This window comes from Amblyomma americanum, chromosome 2 (assembly GCF_052857255.1).
Source record: "Amblyomma americanum isolate KBUSLIRL-KWMA chromosome 2, ASM5285725v1, whole genome shotgun sequence".
NCBI lineage: Eukaryota > Metazoa > Arthropoda > Arachnida > Ixodida > Ixodidae > Amblyomma > Amblyomma americanum.
Window position 1 is genome coordinate 62779625 of NC_135498.1, and position 12291 is coordinate 62791915.

Sequence of the window (12291 nt, forward strand, 5' to 3'; positions counted from 1 at the left end):
TCTCCTAAACTTAGATTTCTGTTAGAATCGCCGAGATGAAATAGAAGTCTTCGGTTATGTATTTTTCAAATATCTTCTGAGAAGTATAATATCGTGCGGAACGCATCCACACAAAAGCATTTTTCATGAACGAAGGGACTCGAAGAGAGGGTGAGATTCCTTTGACGCCACTGGACAACTAAGTGAAATTAGGTCTTAAAACCCTAACACATACGCTGCGTGAGCGTTGATGGGCATTGCGTAATTTGTGTACCTCAGGTTGTGATTTGAAAGAGCCATCAAAACATTTGTGTTCTGCAGCGACACAGAAACGGCCTTTTCGTATTAGAAGCGTTCATATCGTACGATCGTTTCCGGGCAAAAGTGGCGTGTACGCATTTTCGATATTCAGTGACATTTGCCGTTTGTCGCAATAAGCCACTCTCGTGTCTAAATCATTTCTCGAATTCTAAATCATTTCTCACAATCACATGCTTTATCTATGAACAACCTTGCAAATCATGCACTACTCAGCAAATACTCTGAAAAGTCGTGCAAAGTCTTCAACGACATTGTTGGTGTGGAGCAAAACCAAAAGCTGGCAGGACGAAAATTCATGAGGTGGACCTGAGCTCACGACAGAGAGGGAATAAACTTTATTTATAAAAAGCTATTACGCGGGTGGTTCACCTAGGTCCGGGAAACCATTGGCGAATATGGCCATCCAGGCCTGACTGATCAGCTGGCGCTGAAGGAGGAGCTCTGTGTGAGCCAGCTTCGCCTCCCGCTGCTCATGGCTGAGTTCTTGCAAACTGTACGCTTTACGCTGCTCCGTGCAGATCCAAACCATTTAGGAACTCAAGCAAAACAACAATCGTTTAGAACCACTCACTGCTCTCGTAAAGCTAGGTACTCAATTATCAATATGATGACTTTCTTATTAAGTATATAGCTAGCTACTAAGCTTAGACATAAAAAAGTAATGAGAAGCAATAAAAAACCGAGCTCTGAAGTCCGAAAACGCAGTCATTATGTTGTGTTCATAATTTTTACCACGAGACCGTGCATTAATTGCAGTACCTGAGTCTAGAAATAAGAGATCTTCTTGGAATACGTGACGACTATGATGACTAGATTGCAGAATATTGCATTTAATCATATGTGACATAAAAAATTACAAAGAACATGTTTTAAAGCATAATCTCTTGAAATGCCAATTTTCTTCAAAAAATCACGTCGTCAATTCTTATCTGTTTTTTTTTTACACAGACATTCTGCTACTTCTTGCACACAAAAATATGATTCTAGCTATTCCCCATCAAAAAGTTAAAGACTAAATTTTTAATTGCACTATGCTAAATGAAACAGAGAGGTAAAACAAAAGAAAAAAAAGGTGCGCTGCTTCACGTGCAAAAAAAGACGATGCAAAGAATAAAGGAGAGCCTTCCTTCGTATATGTACGGAGCACTTCAGCACTCTAGGACTTCGCTTACTTGTGCTTATGGAAACTTGCGTGTATAGAACTTGTTACCTTCATTATCAGTTTTCTGAAAATACAGTTTCGTTCCAAACTGTGTTACGCCAACATGGATAACGTTGCACTCAGTCAAAATGATATCTTGAAACTTGGAGCGCTCATATATTACATACCAAGGCACGCAATGAACTAAGCTTATAGCGATCCACTAAAACTTTTCTGTGTTCTGGCCTGTTATTTTAATATCTCTGTTTCCCGAAAGCCAACTTTATTGTATGTTTTCAGTTCTTTTGAGATAATTTCCGGCGAACATTTTACAGAGTCGTAGTTCTAGTTAATGACACAGCTCATAGGTAGACCTGCGAAAATTTCAAAGCGTGATGGTGTGCATTAGATTGTTTGTGAGTTATCAGTGTTAGTGTAAAAGACAAATTAGCACTTTTCAGAGGAAGAAATTGTGAATAAAATGTTACAAAATATATTTCGAAACGGTTGTACCTACCTATGATATTAACATGATATGCGAAACAATTCAAAACAGTAAAATAAATATTATTACATTAAATAAACAATTTTCGTTCAAGGCTGGAGTCAAACCTTAAAGATTTTTACGCTATATAAGCGATAACACCTGTCTGCAGTTGTGAAGATCGTTTCTCCGTCATCTCTTATATATAGGAACAACATATGTCAGCTTCAAATCAGTTGGGAACGCACTTTGAAGCTGTTTTTTTTTTCAAATGGAACCAAAAAATTCTGTTGTAATTTAGGTGAAAATATTGTCATTATTGAGACTGGCATGCTTTCTAGAGAACATATCTTGGTGGCCTTAATGCCTTCAGAGTGCTTGAAAACAACTGTCTTACTAAAACTGTCTCCCAGCGCAAATTCTGCTTCAGTATGGAAAGCCACACCAACCATGTGCAAGTAACTAAGACCGAAAACTTATGAAAAGTATTTAGTGAACTTCCTTGACTTCTATATATGGTCACCGAACTATTGCTCGAACATTTACCGAATGTAAGGCAGAGTTACTATCTTGGACGTTTTGTCGAAGAAATCTCCAGAAGAAATTGAATCATCAACTACTAAAGACTTTTAAATATTTTCTGCCGATGTGATGATGATGATAGATTTTTATGGTGCAAGGGCATCTACGGCCAAAAAGCGCCATGGCACAATTCATTTCCTATCTCTCTAGGTGGGGTCAAAGACCCATTTCCCTGCATTTCACCCTAACGAAGCCGAGCACCAGACCAGGGAAAAGCTTGTACCCATGGTGTCACCGGTGGGTACCCGGCGGCACTGGGGATCGAACCCCGCACCCCCGCATGCGAGGCGGATGCTCAACAATTTTGCCGATGTGACGTGTTTTGGAAATGACGTGCGTCAAGTACGCAGTGGTCTGCGACAAATTTTTTTATCTTGCTTTGCAGTAAACACCTCTCATACGCCGACGTAAAATGCCCAGTTAGAGATTAAACCAAGGTGTATCTCTGCGTCATTTCCTCTCCAAGACATAAGGTGGAATCAAAGTTGTTCTCAGCTTAAGAAGCTTGTAGTTCAATACATTCCACAACTCATCAGTTCTCGAATGGTCTGACTGTCTGCTAAAAGTTGAATAAGAGGACTAAAGAGCTGAATTATGCACATCAATGACACCTACACTGTGCGTATACGCTTTTCTGGCAGCGTTTGAACCAACTAATTTTCAACACAGTTGCGAATAAGAAGCACATTGTAATCCCTGATGGCAGGTTAGAAACGCAATATATTTTAGAAATACAATGTGTAGCTTACAAATTCAATATTATTGTTACTCAGAATTAAAAAGTTCAGGGGGCACTTTAACGATCTAAACTGTGTGAGGTACGAAAGCCTTTCCGCGCGACTTAGGCTGCTACGGTTGCTTCCTCTGTGAGTGATTATTTTATTTACCAATTAATTGTTTAATTACTAATTACTCTCACTTATTATTTATAATGACTAGATCCGGCGTTTTCTCCGCACATTTTGTGTTTTTTTTTTATTGTGCTGTGACGACTTCGTTGGATGTGACCTCACACCAATTTTTCTGGGCATTTTTTTAAAATTGTGACTATAATTTAATAACTATTTACTCTAGAGTCACCAAACTTAGCACCAAGGTTTATTTTGTTCTGCTCTATCCGAAGCAATTATTATTTTACTGATATCTTTATCATTTTCTGAGTTATTTCACTATGTTGTGACGTCCCATCAATCGCGTGGCTATATCGCTGTTCGAGCTATTTCGACGCGATTTTGACATTTTTGGCTATAAGTAGTTAACTAACTAATCTAGAGTCATCAAACATTGTTTCTATGGTAATGTTTTCCTCCTCTATCTGAAGCAACCATTCTTTTTCTCCTATCTTTAATAGTTCCTACTAAACGAGGCGTGAAGGACGGTCGGACGGCACGATCACGAGCCACAATCACGAGCCACGATCACGAGCCACGATCATGAGCATGAGCCATTAGAGGCTTTCAGCTTAATAAGGACATGAGTTGAGCTGTCGTAACGTTTTGGCACACGAAAATGTTTTCACGTAAGGTCTTCAAGAAAACTAGAAAAACGCAGCATAGGCTGACAGAGGAAGTATTTCTGTGTACACTGCATGACGACTGGAAGTCTGTTATGTTGAAATTATGACTTCTTGGTTTATTGTCTCGAGACGACAAATTGGGTTTGAGAAAGAAAGTATTGGAAGGCTCCTGATTATTTCAAACCCCCTGGGGTTTGAAATACGTGCGTTCAGATCGCAAAGCAAAAGGGCGTTTTTGCCCGTGCCGCCACTTAAATACTGCCGCCAGGGTCGGTAATGAACCGCGGCCTTTGGCTGACGAGTAGCTGAATGCCAGAGCCATTAAGCCACTTTGGCCAGTCATCCAGTAAGCGGAAGTCCCACCCTTATCAAAATGTGGTGACATTCAACGGTATCAATATACGGAGAATATTGAACTGCTCATACGATGTGCTAAGAGGCCGCTATTATCAACCTTTGAGAGGCATTTTGCCACTTGGGGAGTGTAATTCAAGCAAACAATTCAGTAAAACTAGCCCTGCAATGCAGCAGTAAACATGGCATACTACATGGTACTACATGGTATACAACCAATCTCGGCGAAAGTAATGACAGCCATCAAGAAATGCTACTGAATCTGACTTAGTAAACTGAAGTTATTAAAGTTCCCAGGATAACCGTTGGTTGCAGGGCACTATAGGCATACAAAAATTTTAAACCCTATTTTTGGTCCTACCACATAAACAGCATGAAGCAATAGTGGGGCAAAATAAGGCACACAGCAACGAGAGCGTCGACTTCCAAGTGTTTACTTCTTGCCCAAGCCCGATTAATGTATACACATCAAACGCCATCAAGAAAGGGCAAAGAATGCACACAATGGTTACAACACAGTGATAAATCTCACTCATCTGTTAAAAGCCAAGCATGTAAAATCACCTGCTCTTTTTTCGTTGTTGCAAGCGATGCCATGCTTGCGTGCTCTTTTCTAACTCAGGAAATTCAGCCGGCTTGATGATTTCAACAACGATATGATATTTCTGAGAGCTGCTAACTTGATTCCACTATAAGATAGACAAGGAATGTTCATAAGGAGTCGGTCTCCTAAACTGATTTACGAGTTTTCGATAATGCCAGATAATGTGACACTGACTGGCCTCATCAGTAATTTAAAAGGCAAAGGCGGGCTGTCATCCTTTTTCAGTACCATGTTTTAACATCTACTTCACTGTCCAATATTCTGGGGCTTTCACATGATATGTCCGGCAGTCAAAAAACGACTTTTAGTTCTAACCCGATCGCGCCGGCTGCGTTTCGATGGAGGCGTTAAAGATCACCATTTGGTCGGAATTATTCCACAGACCTCTACTACGGTATCTCTTTCTACGTTTCTTCTTTCAGTCCCTTCTTTATTCCTTCCATTAAGGCGTGGTTAAGGTGTCCGGCGAAATGTGAGACAGATGCAGCGCCATTTCCTTCCCTAAAAACCAATTTTTCAATTTTTTTTCAATGTTATAAGAGCACTTTTTTCCCCGTGGCATTGTAAGCTCTGGAACACATCAGGATACAGCTAAGACGAGTCAGACCTTAATACTGACTAATAGGCTAGTTAACCAATTTGTAATATTTAACTTTTAACCATTACACTTAGTCAATTTAATTCAAACGTGTGTAGCCCGCTGTAAGCCATATCCATATAATTTTTGAAACTTAGACAACTAAGCTACCCTCGGCGCTGTGGCCGAACAAATTTTGGCTATCTCTACAAGCTACGTGCCTTGGAGGGGTTGTGTTGCGTGCAAAGCGTTCGAAACCAAATATATTTTGGCACGATACAGGCAACAATTTTTTAGGCCACAGCCCTGGGGTTAACTGCGTGAATGCGGCGATGAAAGCTGGAATAAAATTATGGTATCTCTCGTCAGCTTTTTAATTGTCTTACACAGTGGTCGCAGTGGCACATCAGTGTGTTAATGTGTAGCTATCGACCTTATTCCCGCATCTGAGAAAATTTGATGAAAAAGTGCGGATTATACACGAGTATATACGGTATAGCGCCACGCAAGTCCTCTTGTGTATTATTAGCCCAATACCCGCTATAAATGGGGTACAAGGGAAGAGGAAAATGGCCACCAGGTCACAGCCCTTTTTTCCTCCGGCATTATTTATGGCTACAATTCCCACGTCTTCAACGCGACGACCTTTGGAGGCTTACCTGCGAAGATATGTTTCTTGCAAAGGGTCCTCCGAAGCACGCACCTCTCTTGAGCTTTACGCGCATGGCGATATGAATGTGCTTTCATAGATTGTGAAACCGGCGAGTCTCGCATATAAGGACCGCCAGAAGTCCACAACAGCTGAAATTTTTTCACATTGAACCAGACGCAGAATTTCGCCTCATAGATGACTGCGGACATCCTTCACGGACCCCTACAGTTCACTTGCAGATTGTATATCACTGCCACGCAACATAGCTCTACGATGTGGGAAATCTGAGCGACGCAAGCGTTCCACTTAAGGCGCACAGCTGTAGCTTAACGCGCACACCACCGGCAACAACCTATATAACATACACCGATATGGCAGGGACTGTTCTCACCGTGCCGGTAACTAAAATCCCAGCGATTGTGGGTTTTCCAGCATGTCCGGACAGTGGCATAAGTCGACATGACCCATCGCATGGTGAATACAGCTTCACGTATCCTCGTCGGTGACGTTGACACGGGAAGTAGAGCTCCCAGCTCCCCTAGAAGCAGCACAGTGGGGCACACAAACATTTCTTCAATATTGCACGAGGAAGTGACTCAACCTCTTCGTCTCGCGCATATCACATGTGCAGACGAGTGAGCGCGAGCCCGTGAACGTACCCAAGGATCGTCGGGGGTTTTTTAGCTACATTCCAGGAACTGCACCTCAAGCTAAGCACTATGGTGAGAATTTCCTGGGTGCCTGAAAACGCAGAAAACGATAGCTCTCATTGGGATAATAGTGAGGCGCGAGCAGCAGTATATGATATCACAACTGCGCTGGAGAATATACCACCTTATCGTGTGTAGACATTTTTGATCTCTCGATCTTTGAGCCTTTGAAACAATTACGAAGAAGCGACGCTGTAAGGTCCTTCAGCACATCTGCGGTGAACCTTTATTTCACAGGTGTCATAGAGCCTTCGTTATTGCGGTGCTAGAACATGAAGAAAGCTTGGTAACGCGCCAGTTCTAATACCCTTTTTTGACGAGAAGCACATTTTTTCTTGACTGGACTTCACTGAAAATGGGCGACCGAGTAAATAATGGAGTCAGCGTGTACGTTTATTGCACTTAACATGTGGTTCAAACCATCTTTATTAGGTCAACAGTGCTCATTCATCATTCAATCGAATGCTTGATGCCACTGCTATCAGAGAATTAATGTGCTGGCATGGCGGAATATCCATGGTACTTTGGCGCCGCGGGTGAAGCAGCCACCAATCCTTGAGAAATAACGGAACGCGAGACACTCGCATCCACTCTTACAACTGGGGTTTCCGCTTCGAGGTCGGCACTAAAAGGAAGCAAAATATATACAGTCAACGTCCTGCGCATAAGGCAAAATATGCTTAATATACGAAAAAAAAACGATAAGCGATTATAAAGAAACATTGGCGATCAATAATATATTTTAACATGACAATCGTGCGGAGACACCATACATTATAATATATGTTGGGAACACTTTCTTGTCATCATAGTCCATTTCGGCTTTCATAGATAAAATGATTGAACACCCAGCTGTAGGCATTTCCTATAGGATTTCTACTATTCACCAGAAAGTTTTCACGGTTTACATCCAACCTCACACTGTGTTTGTATTTTTTCCATAATTTGGGTAGGATTTTGTATTTACGTTAGCACTACAGGCACTTGTAAGCATCTATTGCTTAAAAAATAAGGTTGAAAAAAAAAGTCGTGAACTTGTCACGCTTTATTCATTTTTTTGAACTAACATTCTATTCGCGCGAATGAGCGTATTCTTGAGATTTAGTTATTGCATCTGTGCTTACTACCTAGACCGCCGTATCAGTTCAGTGTAATTGCAAATCTTCTTGATCATGGCTACCATTGTTGCTTAGCCCGCTCTTTACATCCGGTTACACTTGTACCAGGGATGATTTTCGGGAACCATGGTGCTGTAGTAGCATAACTGCGGGGCTGTCAAATTAATTATCGTCGACGCTATCATTAACGTGAGCCCTTTCAGAAAAATACGACAATGCTGTGTTCAGCTCCTGCCGAGCGATGACCTAATCTGCAGCCATCTCAGAAGTTATTGACATCTTTATACTCAATCGGGCATTGTCAGCTGGTTGGGCTCAACAGCACACTTGTGGGCTACAGGTCACATTTTCGCATGGAAGTCGGCGTACTTGGAGAGCCTGATAAGTTTGCCATTTTGCGACGAGAACTTGGTTTTATGAACGCTCGTAGTGTGTGGAAAGCGGAGTTGTAAATTGCGGACCTTCATTGAGGGCTGTAATTTGGGGGAAAACAATAGTGGGATTAATTCAAACACATTTTATCTTGAGCTGTTTTCAAATTATTGAGGTATGCGCAAACTTTCGAAATTCCTTGAAGTGTGAAAAGTTTTGTGTCCTCACCACACTGTCAAATGAAGGGGCGGTGATGGTTAACCAGGCCGTTTTTTCGAACTTCCCTTCTTTTTGAAACAGTTCATGAAATGTATATTAGAGTAGAAGCACTTACGGAAGTAAACGTGCGAACGCCTAGTTGCGCTCAGAGGATAACACAGAAAATCACTCAGGCGCAGACTCAAGTGAGTTCCGGGTTTGCGCTTCGGGGATTCTACAGTGCTTAGTCTCTCTAAAAATGCGTTGTTGTGAAGCAGCTTTAAACTCGCCTGGTGTTTTTTTCCTCTGAATAGGTCGACATATTGAAAACCTTGTAATCTGGCAGTGTGCATGTCAACCGGCCATCTATGATGCAGGACGGCGCAATAACGGCAACATACGGCTTGTTCCTTTCATTTGAAAGGAATGAATCAAAAAAGCACGGCGGGGCTACAAAATCTCGTCACAAAAAACAAAGCACGATTCTTGACATCTAAGGGAAGACCTGTTCTTTTCATATTTTTTCCTATTTGTGCGGGACATACATAGTATTCCTCTTTATATACTTAAGAGAATATCATCAAATGACGGCTTCAATAAAAGACGTTCAATAGGCCACTCATACGTTCTTTAGTTCTGCCCTCAAGCTTCGTTTTCTTTCAGTCTCGAGCCTCTTCCTCTGACGTCACAGCCGGAACTTGGCCACTTGAAGAGTGAGTCGTGGGTCCCACAAGGCGGCGTGTAGCACGAAGCACAGGGCTACAGACGCTTGCGCTCTCGAGGAACTGCAATGAGCAGTTCTGGGGACCATCCAGCACATTCACCAGTTTTCTAACCCGATAAATTAAAAAGCGATCTTCTCAAGGAAGGACTTGAGCTTACGAGAAGTCAAGTCCTCGCAATAAGGGGCTGCAGCTCGTTCTCCTTCGAGATTGAGGCGTTTTCTCAAACGCCTTCTTCTTTATTGCAGAGTAGCCGTGACAATATGTTATACTGCGCACTATATATCCTTCGTCACTGCAAAATTCCAGGTTCTGTAATGCTTTTTCTTCAGCGCAGGTGTTGAATTCGCTTCGTATTTCGAACACTGCTGAATTTGTTAGGAGGGCTTCGTATCTTGTTGTTCCGAACCGTAAGACTGGCAGGGTGTGAGCTTACCGTGCTTTTCCTCTACGGCTGTGCGTTACGTATGAAAAGCTCCAGAGCCTTCGTAATGCATGGGTCCATACCAAAGAATTTTTGGGTTCATTTTGCCCGTTAGCCATACGTAAGGCAATGGAGGCCAAAGAGCGCTAACCAAAGTTGCAGGAAGAGACCAACTATTATTTGCAAAATTTCGGTAGAAACCTCTTGCTGCAATATTCATGGTATCTGACAGGTTCCGCGAAGTAATTTTTCCTTGGAGGCAAAACATTGGCTTGAAAGCTGGAAGCTCGGCTGATGTTGAGCTGTCGACTGGAATTGTACACACCAAACCTGGTGTCACGTGGAAAGAACAGGTTTGGAGGTTATAAAAATTCTTCGCTGTTGCACAAGCTTGCTACGCCCAAGCACTGTAGTCGGCAAATCGTAGCGACACCATCGACAGTGCTGTACGGCAATCGATGACCGTGCTCGGAAAGGCAAGCCTCCTTCTGAAGGTAGCAAAGGACTTCCTCCGTCACTTAAGGAGAAAAAAAAAGGTTGTTTTTAAAAGGGAATAGGTTAATATCACCAGCTCAAGCCGAAAAGTGCCTGCGAAGCGGCTGAGATTTGAAATATGTGAGGCGGCGTTTGGCTCAAATTAACGTACTAAACTTGATGAAACCACCTCATCGCGCGGACAGACCTAGTTCGGGACAGCACTTTGTTGCGGTGGCACTGAACATCTAAGAGTAGTTTCTTTGGACAGTCGAATTATAGTCTATATAAACACGATACATGAATTACCTGTATAAACAGTATCAGTTGCTCATATCTGAAAATGCGCTATATCTGAAGACACAGCAGTCATCGTGAATGAAGTACATTGTCTTCCGCCCACATAGAGAGCAAAGGCTCAATGTAAGCAGTATGTTTTCATATGCAATTTGATTACCTTTATTATTGGACGATTGTCTAAGTGATGAAATGTGTAGCTTGAACAAATTCTATGCCAGCTATTGTCAAACGCTTTCGCACTGGACGAATCTTAAATTATGAGTGAAAAATCATGTTTCATTTTTTGCATAACCTTGTAACATTTCTGCACGTCTGAAAATCTGTGTACCTTATAGGTGATGCAATGAGACCAATATTATTTTATGACAGGCCCAAAGCAAAAACTTTTCAACCCATAGGCAAGATATTTGGCGTATTATTTTTGTTAAGGACAAATTTATACAAGAACGGAAAAAAGCTTGAGTAGAGTGGTGCAGAACACGCAGTATGAAATTCACGAAACGCTGTGGCTTCCACACACTCTAGCAGAACTCGAGAATCAGAAAATCAAGTGCTCATTCTTGTGTGGTCTCATGCAAGTGTGTGCAAATAATATAACATTTGAATATTCTCGCCGTAACCAAGTATTTAAAAAAAAACAGACGTTATGAGCTTATTTTCAAAAAAAAAACTATTCGATGGCCCTAATATTTGCACCCGAATATTGAGCATGAGAGGTTATAAAAAGTAATAGCAAAAATAAGCAAAAATTTACTCACAAAAGCAAGGCAAGTCTTATGGTCTTCCCAGAATCCACAACTGAAAGAGGGCAAAGTATTCGCTTTAAAATTTTAAGCTTACCTGATGTGATATGTCTGATGATTTCTTTAATTAAATGGGGTATGTCACTTTATATATGGCATAGCCTTGTAAGAATCTTTGCAGAAAAAGATCTTGACTTCGCAAAGAAAGCGTAATGTTTGCGAAAAAAATCTTTGCACATAGACAAAAATTCAAAAATGCCATGGAAACTCCTCCGCTACTACATCAACATGGGGCAGCACAATTAGCATGAAAGGGAAGCTTCTTCTGCAACGAGTGCAATCGATGTGCGAACGGCGCATTGCAAGGATCATGCCGGTCTTTACGTATATTTCAGTTCGTCTGCATTCTTTTTGCAGTTCTGGCATATAAATGTAATTCTCGAGCTGATATGATGAACTGGAGCCCCGAGCGCGTTTGAAAGAAATTATCCCTTAGAAATCGGTTCTACTTCTAGGGCATGAAGCTGCCTCTTGATTAGGATAATAACAGTAATTGCGCTCACATGGCAGTGTTTGTTGTATGGGCAATTTCCTACAAGGTGCGATATTATTTATAGCGCTCAGTCACTGTTCTTTATGTTTAAGGCGCACTACTGAATTGGGTCTTTTCACAGGCATTCCAAATTGCTCCCAATCTGCCTTGTGTGAACCAGAGCGCCGCAACCCAGACCTGTAAAGAGTCATTAGAGCTACTTTAGCAAAACGCAGTTCCCAGATGCGTTTTAGCTGCAGCCATAAAACGCGCTGAACAGCACCCCTAGTTTCAACTCTGCACAGTATGAGCCGAGGAGATTATATCCATAATGCGACCTTGAGAGGAACGCATTATACAGGTGCGTACTGACACTCTCAGCGCTACCTTTTGAACGCAGTGACTCGGGTGTGCTCTTTCCAGCTTCCCATCGAGGGTGCTTCCCCAGGTGAACATGCAGGCCTGACCAAGGTATACCACCGCTTGTC

The 12291-nt window shown here is 41.9% G+C and overlaps 1 long non-coding RNA gene across 1 annotated transcript; it reads right to left on the reverse strand.

Moving 5' to 3' along the window:
• Window positions 1-7328: 7328 nt before the first annotated feature.
• Window positions 7329-11324, reverse strand: LOC144118626 (uncharacterized). The gene is made up of 2 exons (XR_013312078.1): window positions 11287-11324; window positions 7329-7545 (listed from the first exon to the last, which is right to left on the reverse strand). It is a non-coding gene; the product is annotated as an uncharacterized LOC144118626 (long non-coding RNA).
• Between the last annotated feature and the right edge of the window lie 967 nt (window positions 11325-12291).